The 15,232-nt window shown below is 44.9% G+C and overlaps 1 protein-coding gene across 3 annotated transcripts in view; it reads right to left on the bottom strand.

Annotated features, from left to right (window-relative positions):
* Nucleotides 1–15,232, bottom strand: part of CGNL1 (cingulin like 1) — a 153,004-nt gene that overhangs the window by 33,545 nt on the left and 104,227 nt on the right. The window lies entirely within an intron of this gene.

Here is a 15,232-nt window from a genome sequence, read left to right as displayed (position 1 = left end):
TCCACAGCCACTTTCGTGCTACAAAAGCTGTGTCAGGACTTGTGGCCAAAGCCTAAAACATTTGCTATCTGGCTCCGTACAGAAAAGTTTTGCCGACCCTTGCCTGTGTCAAGTCCTTGACATGAAATTTCAACCTTTTAACAACTCTAGGAGGTAGATACTATTCTTATCACCATTTTAAAGACAAAGAAACTGGCACTTGGGTAGACTGAAGAACTCGTCCAAGTTCAGGTAGGAGAAAATGCATTCGGGCAGACCGAATCCAGAACCTGTTCTTATAACCACTGATGAGTTCGCTTTCCTGACCCCTCACCACGTGCAGGGCCTCTCAGTAGAAGCTCTTGATGAAGGGCAATTTCTGCTTATAGGGTTTTTTTTAAAATGTCTAACACAAAATGGAAATTAAAAAATTTGCTTAAATTATGGTACAGTTCACGGTGCAAACTCTAGGTACTACCATCTGAAAATGAGCGTGTGCCGCACACAATCCGTAACAGAAAGGAATGGCAACAATTACAGGATGATTACTGTTAATTCCAGATGTCACATAGGCGTTTTATTTTTTGGCTCAGCATCTTAAAAGTGATGGTAAGTGGCCTTGTCCAGAATTCCACCTCTCCCAGCAGACCTCTCATCTTCTATTTCTCCACTACTACAAAGATGCCAAAACCAGTAAACCCAGTGCTCACAAAACAGTGCTGCAGATGCCTTCAAGGAAAGGAAGGCCCAGGGAAGGCAAGATTTGGCTTCGAAGGCTATGTCACAGCCCACTTGGGAGAGCTATCTGCCGAAATCACTTGCTTGCATAGCCTTTCAGAAAGATCTTTAAATCCTGTAATAGTACAGGAAGCTGTATTATCCTGAACTTAACCAATTTGAGAGTTTCAGAAACCAGAGCATCTTTTCACAACCCAAATGTTCCATTTAATTCTATCCATCTGGGAAAGCTCATCAGAGTCAAGCTACTGAGTCAGAACAAGGTTGGCGGGCATTGCTAGGAGAACACTATGGTGCCCAACAGCTGGGATTTCTCTATTACTATTTGGACATATCATCTTCTACCGAAACTAGCAAGATGACTGAGGAGAAATAAAGTGTGGTTGAAAACCTGAGGAGGGATCTAAAGAATCCAGTAACTGGTCAGACCACGGAAAGCAAGAGAAAAGTCCAGATTGTCCATTCCTGCCCTAACTTTCCCATTAAGAGATAAGAAACTACAAAGCTACAGTTATCAAGTGGTACTCAAATAAGGATACACACGTAGTTCAATGGCATAGAACTGGGCGTCTAAAAATAAACCCAATATTTACAGTCAATTGATTCTCAACAAGGGAGCCAAGATAATTCAAGGGGGAAAAGAAGAGTCTTCAACAAAATGGTGCTGGGACTACTGGATATCCAAATGCAAAAGAATGAAATTAGATCCTTTCCTTACACCACACACAAAAATTAACTCAAAATGGATCACAGACCTAAATGTAAGATCTACAACTATAAATCTCTTGTAAAAGAAAACACTGGAGCAAATATCGTGAGCTTGAGTTACACAAGGCTTCTTAGATACAATACCAAAAGCATAAGTGACAAAAGAAAAAATAGATAAATTAGATTTCATCAAAATCAAAAACTTCTGTGCTAATGATACCAACGAGAAGGTGAAAAGACAACCCAAAGAATGAGAGAAAGTATTTACAAACCATATATCTCATAAAGGACCCATATCTAGAATATATAAAGAATTCTTCAACTCAATAATAAAAAGATAACCCAGTTTTTTTTTTAATGGGCAAAGAATCTGAATAGACATCTTTCAAAGAAGATATACAAAAGTCCAACAAGCACATGAGAAGATGCTCAACGTCATCAGTTATTAGGGAAATGCAAATCAAAACCATAACAAGCCACTTCACACCCACTAGGACGGCTATAATCAAAAAGACAGACAATAGTTAGTGTTGGGGAGGATGCAGAGAAATCAGAACCCTCACACACCGCTGGTGAGAATGCAAAATGGTGCAGCCACTTTGGAAAACATTTTGAAAGTTCCTCAAAAGTTTAAACAGAGTTATCATAAGACCCAGGAATTCCACTCCTAAGTATGTACCTCAGAGAAATGAAAACATATGGCCACACAAAAACTTGTGCAAAAACTCCACAGCAGTATTATTCAAGGTAGCCAAAAAGTGGAAACAACCCAAATGCTCATCAACTGGTGAATGGGTAAACAAAACGTGGTCTGTCCATACAATGGACTATTATTTGGCCCTAAAAAGGAATGAAGTAGTGATACATGCTACAACATGGGTGAAGCTTGAAAACATTATGCTAAGTGAAAGAAGTCATTCATAAAAGGCCACATACTGACATTTATATAAAATGTCTACAATAGGCACGTATATAGAGATGGAAAATAGATTTGTGGTTGTGTAGGGCTGAGGGGAATGAGAAGATTGGGAGATGACAGCTAAAGGGTACAGGGTTTGGGATTAAAATATACACACTACTATATACAAAACAGATAACCAACAAGGACCTACTGTATAGCACAGGGAACTATACCCAATCTCTCTTAACAACCTATAATGGAAAAGAATCTGAAAAAGAATATAACTGAATCACTTTGCTGTATACCTGAAACTAACACAACATTGTAAATCAACTATTTCAACAAAAATTTTTAAAAAGTCATGATGTGATACATAAAAAGTTAAACAGTATAAAGTGTATGATCCTGTTTTTTAAATAAACATTGAGATATATATATATATATAATTTGTAAAAAAAAAAAAAAAAAAAAAAGAGTACAGGGTTTCTTTTTGAGGTGATGAAAATGTTCTAAAATTAACTGTAGCGATGGTTGCAGAACTCTGTGAACATACTAAAAGCCATTGGTTTTGCACTTTAAATAGTTGAATTGTATGTTAAGTATCTCAATACAGCTGAGTTTTAAAAGAGGAAAAAAGGACAAAGGAAACCCAGAGGCTGAGGCGGACGGAGGGGATGGAGGAGCTGAGGTCCACCGAGGTACTGGTGAGAACAAGAGACTAAAGACATTTGCCTAAATCTTCTGGTAAAGCGAAGAACACTTCCACGTGCAGTCAGTGATCTTTCATTCACCCAGAAATCTCAGGAAGAGCAAGGATACTGAAAACCAGATCTGGTTTAAACTGGATTGGGGCCTACCTGGCACCCTGACATGCTAGATAAAGGACCTGTGCTGTGTTTTGATGTTTAGAACTTGGTATTTTCTCTGTTTAGAAGTTGCAGGGCACATTCTGAGTCCATCTGTCTTAGGAGGATGGACCAGGCAGCTTATCACTCAGCTGCTAGTGGCAGGGTCTGCTCCAATCCCAGCTCTCAATCTCACAGGCTGAGTGTGACTCTACGGGAGCTTGTATGTGTTGAGACACTTTGTCCTGTTTTGACTATTTGTAAAACGATAATACGTTTTGCTCTATGTCTTCATAGTGTGGTAAACCACATTACGTTTACAAATAAATTTAACTTAAGCCTCCATTGGCAAACCTTTCCAGAGCGGCTCCCCTGTTCCTGTCCCCACCCCACCCCACGCCCCCAGTCCACTATTTCATGTAAAGCCCATAGGATAACCTTGCTCTTCCTGAAACCGTACATAATTCACTTGCAGCAGTGCTGGAACCTAAAAGAATAAAAATCATATCCCTTTGTTCAAAGCAAGTTCTTCTCCATGACTTGTCAGCACAGAAAACTGGTTTAGCGGGACTCCAAAACCTCTTCCAACTCTGAACTTTGAACTATGCACCACCTTTTCCAAATGCTTAAGTTTGTATCTCATGACTGTGGCAAAGGCAGGAGAACTCTAGGAGGACCAGAGCTGGTAAAGATCTACTCTGACAGGTCACTGGGGACAAACGCTGCTGACCTCACTTAATTAATTGCTGGTACTTCATTTCTGTGATGTTTTGATCTTAAGTGTTGTACGTCACAGCAAGACTAGGGAGGATGTCCCATCATAAATAAAAACCAAAGAGCACACAGTTCCTAACAATTCATTTAGCCAGATCATACCCCCTATGTAATATCTATTTGTAAAAAAGATCACATGGATGTGTCTTTTAATATCTTACCTATTATTCATTTGTACAAGCAGTCAGAAATAGTTAACAAAAATCAATTCCAAATTCCACTCCAAAAGGTCGGAAACACTACCCTAGGTCATCACCACAAAGGCAAAAGTAGCAGATGTGCTACGTTCTCCTGTTTTTCAAGATTGGACCATCCCTTAAAATTGCCCTGAGATCATTTCTTCACCTGTATGTACTTTGTTACACAGGAAACTGGTAACACTGGCTGGCTGTGAAGAAGGGAACTGGGGCTATGGAAAGCAGCAGAGAGAGGTATTCCATTGCAAGCCCTCTTGTGAGGATTTAAATGGTGAACTATGAAATTCAAGAAGTATTAAAAATGTTTAAATAAATATACATTTTTGTGGAAAAGACTGACTACCAATGGGCACAGGCACTTGGAGGACAACCACCTCCCCAACCCAGTTCTCACCTTCTCCGGGCTCCAGAAACCCTTCCCCAGCATATTCACGGATACCTCTGGGCCATGAAAGATAGCAGAGCGGGAGCCGGGGAGCAGCTGTACAAACAGAGCAGAGCACCAACTCTCCCACGCTGGTTTACATAGTTAAGAAATTCCTTTTCACCACATATAGCTGGGAGAGTGGAAAAGGCCCAGATGGCCCAGGACGTGCACTTACATGAGTGCTTCTCCAAATTTTCCACCCAAGCAACCTTAAAGGCAGAGAAGTCCAATGCGGGGTGGTGAGAGACACCCAAGCGACCGCAAAGAACTGTTTCCAAGGCTTGGGTTTCTCCATCAAAAATGCATGCACGCTTTGCAGTCGACACTTATAACTTTCATTCCACCCCATGTCTCTTTTTATATCCAAATACTGTCCCTTGGTGTTCCAGGAAGATGGGCCATTTCTACCCTGTAGCTTTGGCAAGCACTCTCCTCCCCACACACCCAGCACACGTACACATTATCTCAGCCTGGATAAAAGACATAAATCACCTCAAGAATGGAATTCTCAGTTTTAATTCTAAAAATGTGCATCTAGGAGTGTAGAGGAAGGGGCAGAGGGTGCGGCAGTTCGTCCACCAGATTAGACTCAGATCCAGGCTGTGCCTGTTTCTGGGCCCCTTCACTGGGCCTGGCCTCAGAGAGCCTTAGTTTCCTCATTTGTAAAAGAGGGATGAAGTTACCTACCCACACCACTGTAAATATCTAGTTAAACAAGGCAATGACTCTCGTTGCTGATATTGCTATTAATGACCAAGCCAACGAGACCCAGGTGTATTTCTCACAAGGTCAGGACTTTGCCCAGCTTACCTACTACGGTTCTAAATCCTCAAACCTGGCTTTAGACTATAACTTGCCCATTTTTACCAGCTCAATATCAAGCCTAGATTTCTCAAAAGAGAGAAACAAGATCTTTAACAGTCTTTCCAGGGCAACTGTACTGTCCAAATTACATGACCCCTTATTTTAAGGGCAAGTCACGTTTCTTGGTTGGCTAATTCATTAAAAATTCAGCCTCATTTCCCAATCAAGGATGGTCTGGCAAACTGATGGCAACTAAGAAAATTCTTCCAAAACAGACAAACAGCATGTTTCAACGTGCTGAATTGCTGAATTCCCACTACTTCTGAAATAGTTGACTTTTAACCATATGCTCCAATTACTGATATAAAAGGGGGGTTGGAGGAGGAATACATAATTGTTATCACAAAAGAAAAAGCAAAACCCCAGTCTTTGCCTGATACCACCATTCATTGCAAATAATGACTTGCTTACAAGCTGGCACGTTTTCATTCGTTAACGCCCACACTTAGAAATGTTCACACTGTCGCCTGGGGCCAGGGGAAACTTTTATCCATGACAAACACAAAACTCCCCAACAGCACCACAAATGGCCACGTCTAGGTGTTTTTCCTCACCCAAAGGTACTGATGCACTTCCCCCGAGCACAGGGCAGACACCTCGGACAGGCTCACTCCTGACGGATACAAAGTAACCGCACAGGACGAGGCCCTCCTGGCTTGTCCTAATGCAGACCCACCGCATAAGAAGTATCAGGCTTTACTAATTAACAGGGCCTCTTCTCACAGCCAGTTTTTGTTTCTTTTCTGTCTCGCTTTTTTGCTGAATGAGGGAAAACAGCTGAGGCGTGGAGGCCAGGAGGCCAGAGAATGGAATGCTGGCTCGTTGGTTCCACGTCACCAGCTACTCCCACCCTCCAGCGAGTGAGGCTGCAGGAGCTCAGCTGACGGGTGCCCGAAGGGTCCCCGACGCCAGGTCATCTGCTGGGAGGTCACCACCTTTCCACAGCATGGCTGCGGACATCTCTTTCTTGCCCACAGTGCGGACCGGGGTCACAAATGATGAGTCCCTTTCTCACTCTGAATGTATGGAGAACCAGGTCCCCTGTATTACGGTTTCAGCTAACCCCTTACTTGAGCAACAGTAAACTATGGAGGAAAAGAAAGAGCATCTATTTTAGTCATAAACTGCTCTTTCCCTAGTTACCTACGAATTTCACTGGCATGAGGCCTCTGAGCCAGGACTTCTCACATTTTAATGAGCACAGGATTCACCTGGGGATCTCTTAAATGCTCATTCTGACTCAGGAAGAACAAAGGCCGGGGCTCTGTATTTCTAACAAGCTCCCAGGTGGTACCAGCGACGCCGGTCTGTGGGTCCCACTGTGAGGAGTGAGGTCCAGACTGAGGAGAGGCAGCTCCGACCTCAGGGCCCTCCCGCAGACGTTCACAGCTCAGGTCCCCACTCTCCAAGTCCTTTATGCTTCTTGACATGACTCCAGTTCCTGGGATGGGGTGTCAGGCAGCTTGGGTGCCACTGCAGGCTGTGCAGTCAGCTCACACTGTGATCTATGCAAACCCGTGACCCCTCTGAACTCAATTCACATCCTTAAAGAAAACGTAATAGGTATTACTTGCTCTAAATGGGTCAGAAACCGCCACCACCCCAAGAGAGATACGAGAGCTTCAAAAAGCTGAGATCCCTGCAATAATGTAAAGTAATGGGTTTCTCCTTCCTCTTTTTTGACCGCCTACTTACCATTTTTTGGTGAAAGTGGGGTTGAGCCATTGAAAAACATCATTTTAAAATCCCTACTCTAAGAGCTACATCAGGGTTTCCAAAAATTCTCTCACTGTATTTCCCAAATGCCAACACCATTTTTCCCCAACATATCTGTAGTTCAGAACTGAACTGGTCACACAGTTATCTCATCACAAGCTCCGTTTGTTTGTGGCAACGGAGTAGTGTGTGAGGAAGATGGGAATAGATGTGGCAAAGGAAATAGGAGAGTCCACTCGTTACCAAAACCCTACATATTTTCGAGGAAGAGTTGATTCCAAAGTCAGAATAGTGGAAGTATTCAATTTCCTTTTGTTAGAAGATGTGGATTCTGGACTAGACTCTGCTAATAATTTACTATGTGATGACTTCAAGCAAGTCACTTAACTTCCATCTGCCCTCACTCTCCTCCTCTGTAACATGAAATGGTCAGTCTAGCTAATTTCAATGTCCCTGCCAGCTCTAAAGGCTGGGATGTCTGGGATTTAGAATGAACTTGAAGAAATTGGGCAGTATTAGGCAACCATTAAACTAAGAATTCCAGAGGTTTTACCCCTATAACATCATACTTAAACTTCATTTTCGAATGCTGTCAGCTAAACTCAGATGGTTTTTTACCAGTGTCCTTGCCATGGTATCTAGGGCTGAGGACCACATCTAAAGACCAACTTTCTGCCACGGAGGAAGGCTTTACTAGCTCATTCTCTCTCCACAGTCACCAACTTGCCAGAACTCACTGAGTTGGAAAGTTATCATGCTTAATGAAGATTTTGTTTACATCCTGTTTTTTCATTGCCCTGGTGGTGATTTTCCTGCTTACAAAACCACATAAAAGATACTCCCTTTTAATCATATTCAATTATCCAGTTTTTCCTATAGTAACTTGGTGATTATATAGGCTAAAAATATCATTGGTTTCTTCACAATGTCCTTGTGAAGTAAGTCAAAACATTTCCCTTTAAATGGTTAAGAAACCAGCAAAGATTTACTCTCAGAGTGGCCTGTAGTTCACACATAGGTTCAAGACAAAAACTGTGCTAATAAAATGACTCACGCTTGCTCACAGAATCCATTAGACAAAGGTTATTATTTAAGCCACACAACAAACCTATAGAGATACCCAACATGCGAATAAAAATACCCTGCACACAAATAGGTCAAGCCATTTCCCCAAGAGGCAACATGCTCAATAATAGTTCAGGCCTTAACATACGGTGATTCCAGTGACACGAAACACCTACAATAGGCAGAGACACAGAGAAAGGAAGTAGACTCGTGGTTGCCAGGGGAATGGGAAAGGGGGGAGTTTGGATGTAAGGGGCTTTGTTTGGGGGTGATGGACATGTTTTGGACTTGGACAGTGGTGGTGGTTGCCCAACCTTGAGAATATATAAACACCAGTGAATTGTACACTTTATAAAATGGTGGAAACAGTGAATTTTACATTATGCGACTATTATCTCTAAAAACAAAACAAAACAAGCGTTCAGGCCTTGGAGTTGGCCGACCTGAACTGGCCTCGCTTGTTTGCCTCTAAGGCTTGGTTTTCCCTATTGTTCTAATAATGAATGGAGACGTTATGCTGAGCACGTAGCAATGTTTCAGGCACACCATAAGATGACGACAATGGATGACAGCTACGTATAAGGTCATGTAGCCCAAAGTCACAAACCAGGACTTGCACCCAGCTCTCCAACTCGTCTCTGACCTCTGCTACTTGCTACCAGCTTCTTCTGAGTGAGGCAGCAACTTCAGGGGAGATTTCCCACAGTCAGCCAGAGAAGGGAAAAGGAAGCTCCACACTTGCCAACTGGGGGCTTCAGCTATGTCCACACACTCACCCAGATTTAAACGGGGGATGAGGGGGGGAATACACACCCTTGTACCATAAAAACAGCATCTCAAGAGTTTCTCTGAAACAGAGCCTTGGGTTACAGACTTTTACTTATGCTTCTGCCTTTACTTATTTTTTTACTCCATTCCTTAAAAATCCTCACAAAAATTTCCCCAGTGTCCCTGGGTCTCATCTCAGTGTCCAGGAGGTTAAAAAAGCCTCACATCACAGCTGTGAGACACCATTTCCTTCACCATGAGGGCCCACAGTCTATGCTGATCTTGTGACCAGCATGTAAAAGTTCTGTTTATGGAACCCGACATCCCCCCACGGTGCAGTCAGCCCTTCAAGGAGCCGCTGGCTGGCAGAAAGGACACCACCCGGACAATGTCATGAGTCCAGAGCTCTGTGTCACCAGAAAAATACTGGGGGGACGGGGCAGGAAAAAAGCAGGGGTCGGACACAAACAATTTCAACAAACAATTTCACAAACCATTAAAATCAGCTTGCTGTCGGCACACACATGTCCAACAGGTTGAACAGGATTTCTCAAGACAGATGATAAACAAGCAGGTTCTCCACAGCACTGCCTACTGGGGAGCTGTGCGGACGCCTCCAAGATAAACCAAGGCTCAACCTGGAAGCCAACAGGCCTTAACTGAGTCCACAGGTCTCCGCTGTTTCCTTCTCAGAAATCTTATTTGCGAAAGCTGATCCTTCAACTTTTCCATTTTGTTGCTACCATATTTCCATAAATGCTGAAACGATCAACCCTAAGTTGCCCTAAGTTAAAAAGAAACCCTAAGTTAAAAAGAAATTCTCAGACCAAGAACTCTTAATCTCATGACCATTTCCATTAGCGCCCCTTTGCACCCCCAAATCAGGCCAATTTCCATACAGAAAATTGTCAACTTTTCCTTTCGTCCCCCTGCCTCCAGGGCTGCAGGAACAATGATAACAGGGGCTGGAGAAAGAAAATCTGGACTGACCTCATGTTTGGGATGGAAGAGGCTGGACCAATACTCTCACCAAGCTTTTGAGGCTGGTTCCCACCATCTCCAGGGTTCAGACATACAACAAGGGTGACCTTTATTTATTTCCTCCTTCAAAGATGTAGGCTGTTCCCTGGGACAGAGTTGAGCAGACTGATCTCTTGCAAAAGCCCATGAGCGGTCTCCAGCCCCCTCCTTGCAGGCCAGTCTGCTGGGGTCAGCGGCTAGCTCTAACTGCCAGGCAAAGGGAACAGAGCCAGAAATAGTAATGTCCTAATCCAGGGGTGGTCACCCACGCACTCTGAGGTCATGTCCAAGTCACAATTTCTCAGAATCACAGTTTGGTTTTTTAAAAACCGGGGTGGTGTTACATCCATTAACTGCATGGGTCAAGAAAAATGAAGGATGATACTGCCAAGTGTCAAAACACTAGTCACTACATAAACAGCAAACGGTGTCCAAGAAGGAATTAGTATGTACCACCCAGAAGTTATAGAACATACATTGCAGATTTCCTTCTAGACAGAGGCCCTGAAGGAGGCATGGTGACTCTTTGGCCTCCGTCCCCTTGGACTGTTTCCCAACCACAGCTGTTGGCAGGACTCTCACTCAATCCCTCCGTTTCTGAATAAAGGGAGAAACAAATGTCACCTATCCTTTCAGAAGAGCTGGGAGAGACAGAGGGGAAGGATGGAATCACCAAGTCTGATCAAAGACCTACCCCAGGACTGCTCGAGGGCCAAGTCCCATTGTTTCTTTTTTTTAAAAAAGGCCATTTTGGGCACCTATCATTGAGGCCCCGTAAATCACCATGGTCGTCACTGGTGCTTCTCCCCTCCAGGCACATGTACGATTGTGCTTACCTGTCTCCTTGAAGTCAGGTGTGGCCTTATGACTAGCTTTGGCCAATGAAATGTGAGTGCAAGTAAGATGTGTCATATCCAGGTACAAGCTCTGAGAGCCACTTAGTGTCACCATCCGCTCCTCCCACCGCTTCATCCCAAAGAGCCAGTGGGCCTGTAACAAGGAAAGAGCACGGCCTCCAGAGTCAGGCAGTCTTGGGTTCAAATCTAGACTCAGCCACCTACTAGCCACATGACTCCAAGCCCGTCAATTACCCTTTACTGAGCTTCAATTTCCTCAACTTTGAAATAGCAATTATATCACCACGCAGAGACATGGGTGGGGGGTCGGGCTCGGGGAGTTAAAGGTAGTGAATGTAAAGTGTCCAGCGCGTGGCCAGGCAGATGGTGTGTGCTAAAGAAACAGCGGTGACTGTAGTGACCTTCGCCATTATCTTCACCCTGCTTTGGTCGCTTACCAGCTGTGGAACTAGAGCCTCTGCTTCCTGCTCTGCAAATGGGGAAGTAATGCTGTGCCCACTCTCAGGGTGGCTGCAAGGGCTCGTGTGAGAGCGTCTGTGGGAGCCGCCAGCACGATGTTGCTCAGGAAGTGAGATACCCACCAGCCCCCCTACTCTAAGCCCCTTATCCTGCCTGTCCTGAGCGAGTCCTGGAGCACCAAGGGCCAGTGAAGCTGCACCCCACGCACACGGAGGGCCCAGTCCTGAGGGACTGCCCCTCCACCCTGGGTTCCAGGTTGCCCTCCACGCCCCATCTGACCAGAAGCCTACTCTCCCATCCCCAGCCAAGTCACTGGCTGCCATTTACTGGACCACAAGCACCGCTGTGCACAGGGACCCTGACTCCGGGGACTCAGCACACCAACCTGACCCCCGAGATACCCACACCAGCCTGGGTGATCCATCAGTTTGCAAGACCCCCTGGATATTATTTGCAGAGATCTGGCCCATCCCTGGGGCCAGCTCTGCAGGAGTGAGGGGAGGTCCTCACCAGGGGTCCTACTGACCTACTATTGAGGATCCAGAGAGCCAGGAGGCTGCTCCCAACCCCAGCTTTGACGGCACATTCCAGCGAGGCTCTGAGGAGTAATCCACCTCACATCTAGGGAAATCTGCCACTTGCCCCAGACCCTGGCCAAACACTAAAAGCATCCTGAACTGTGTGTCCTTAGGCGGTAGCTTAATGAAATACTATCACTGGTACTGGGACATCCCAACTGACAGTGGCCCCCACTGAAGGAACGATGGAGGTAGGACGGGCAAGTGACCCAGTTCCAGGGCAGCCCCTCACTAGCTGTTCGGCCGGAGGCAAGTCACAACCTCTCTGAGCCATCCAATGTCAGGGGAGAAGGAAATAAAATTAACATATTAATTGTATTTAAGCACTCAGCATCAATTGCCTACACTCAATAAATACACAAGTTGAACGAGGCACAGAGCCATTTGTGAAGAGTTTGAATACCCACAAGAGTGTTAAACATGTTCACAACTGAAACATGAGTAGTAATCACGGCCTAAAGAAAGGGTCACGAGCCCAATGGTCCATCTCTGTAATCAAGAATATGGCGCCCGCACGGCAGATAAAGGTAATTTTCTCTCTTTGGCCTACCAACGTTTCTATTTCGCCAGATAAGTTCAAACAGACCTGGATATTTATTCACTCATTCATATCTTATAAAGTGGTAGAATGTCAGCGCTGTTTGGTACACCAAGTTTCTCTGGTTCAAACCCCAATCTGAATTTCCAATATCCCTGCCCCCCATCTCTCTCCACCCTCATCATATCTCTGATAGATAAGCAGACATCCAGTCTCCACTTCCTGGGGCTGGAAACCCACTATCTCTCAAAACAAGCCTTTCCATTTTCTCTCAGCTCTCAGCCATGGAAACGTCTCCTTCACGCTGAGCTGATAACTGCATTCCTACAATGTCACTGGGACCAACCAAGAAGGGCATAGTCCTTGCTCCAAATGACAGCCTCTCAAGCACTTGACGCCCTCATACCTCCTTCACACCATCTTACCTTGTCTTTTGTTCTTTAGGCTAAACTTTAAAAGGCCCTTCTTCACCCACTGGGGTGCAGTATCAAGTACTCTTTCAAAGTGTGAGGCCCCAAACCAAAACAATACTCCCTGAAGAGTCTCGCCAGCTGTCGTCTTGATTACCAAGTACCCCAGGCTCCCAAGACAAAGTCTCCCAGCAAATAAAATAGATCCCTCACAGATACATGTCTGAATTGAGACCAAAGAGGAAACCTGGTTCCTGAACTTAAGTCCACTAGCTAAAGAAAACTTTGGCCACCTCGAGATCAACATCCATTAGACCCTTCCCAGGACCCGCGCTGTGAGTGATACTGCAGGGACCAACGATGACAGTAAGGGTGTCACTGCTGGGGTCCTCCTGTTCCCATCCTTTCTTCAGCTGCCAGCCCCTTTCCACTTCTGCCCACCAGGTCACCCCCAACATCCCTCTGGCTCTCATGCATTTGGAGCTCACCCTGTTGCCTCAACCCCATTCTCTTTGCTGGTGAGTTGTACCTTAACTCTTCTGGGGAAAAAAAGATCATGCTTTTTTCCTCCCACACTTCTCTCCCATGATAGCCCATCCCATTCCAGGGCTACGCCTGGGGAACTAGACCCAATTCCCCGCTGGCACCAGGTGAGCTGCAGTTGCATCCCACAGGACAACACTCTGGGCCAGGCAGGCATAATAACATCTACTGAGTGCTCACTCTATGCCTGGCACTGTGCCCACCCCATGGGCATCTCACTTAGTTCTTAAGTTACCCCCTCCCCATCCCTCCCAAGAGAGCTTCTGTTCAACCCTTTGTTTATAAGTGAGGAAAAGGAGACACTAAGCAGTTAAGTAACTTGCTTCGGTCTCAGGGCCAGTAAGCAGCAGAGCCAGGTACAATCCCAGGCATCCTGACTTGAGAGCCCAGCAGACTGACCACCGGCCAGTCAGCTCTTCACAGGCAGGGCCTGCACCTCACTCTGTGCCCCAGCTCAGCCACTGCCTGGCACACAGTACACTCACAATTCAAGTTTAGTGAATTCATTGGCTCTATATGTTTTTAAGTGTCTAAGTATATTTGAACATATCCAATGATGGTCACCAAATGCATACACTTTCCATGGCACATTTATTTGGTATTTTTTATCATCAACACACACGATTTCCACTTTGTCATGAGCTAGGTCAACTTTTGTTATCTGGCCTGAGAACCTAACCTCAATTTATAACAATGTCTCCATGAGAAAGTTCTTTCAACTTCCAAACACCCTACCTAAAAATAAATTTTTAGCACCCTCCTTTCCTAAATTGAGTCCGCAGCTAGCAGATTCCTTCATTAGGGTGCTGTTTACCTTTGCATTACTAAGAGGTCTGTCCTGCCTGAAGTCTGCCTCACTTTGCTGCATCTCTGCCTCAGAAAAGATGCCTGAATCTCAAAGGAATGTGTGAATTGGACACTCCTCACTTTTTTTTTTTTTTTTTACAAAGGCCCCATTTTCAATCCAAATTTTTCACAAAATCCTAGTTCTCTGAAGGCAAAAGGTCTTACTTAACCTGATAAATGGTTTTCCTAATTAATGAATTTTCAGTTCCCTGAGACAGCTGGAATTATTAGCTTAGGAGAAGCCTGACACAGGTTCTAGCCACTCATTTTCCAGATGAGCAAACCAGGGCCTGGAGAGGTTAAATGACTTGTTCAGAGTCACACAGTGGAATCTCAGCTGTGGCGAGAACTCGACAGACTTAAATTTAACCACCTCATTAGACATTATCTATTAACCTAAGTAATACCTCTCCTGCTCCCTGACAATGACAACGCAATTCTGAACACACACATTCTCTTCCAGCTCCGCCTGGGAACCCAAGGGCTCCAAGGGAGACCTTGTGCTTATTAGGCCTCAGAAAAACACAGAAGAGACTCTCTTTTAGCCTTCTACTGCTGACAGGGGCCACCTGCCAAGGGGACAGGATGTGAAAAAAAAAAAATCTTACATTTCCATCTCAACCTGAAAGATGCGTTTCCCCATTCCTACTCCGCCACCCAAGTCCAGAGCCTCAACTACTCAGTTCTAGAAAACGAGGACACCCAGTTCTGATGCACACCTCACCACTAGACTCATTCACCGCATGTCCGCCAGAACGATCTTGCCAAGATGACACGTCCATCATGACCCATCTCAGCTCAGAGTCCAGAATGACGCCCAACACATAGCAAACTGAATTCAAACTCCTAGCCCGGCCTCCAGAACCTTTCTAAATTGACTTCACTCTAGTATTCAATCTGATTTTTCCCAAGTCTTCAAACTTTGTGGCCAACAGCTTTCTTTTTATACTGTCTGTCAAGTTCATTCCCAATTACAGGCCTTTGTATAGTATCCAGAAC

This window comes from Eschrichtius robustus, chromosome 1, assembly GCF_028021215.1.
Source record: "Eschrichtius robustus isolate mEscRob2 chromosome 1, mEscRob2.pri, whole genome shotgun sequence".
In the NCBI taxonomy this organism is placed as follows: domain Eukaryota; kingdom Metazoa; phylum Chordata; class Mammalia; order Artiodactyla; family Eschrichtiidae; genus Eschrichtius; species Eschrichtius robustus.
This window is presented reverse-complemented; position numbering and strand designations above follow the sequence as displayed.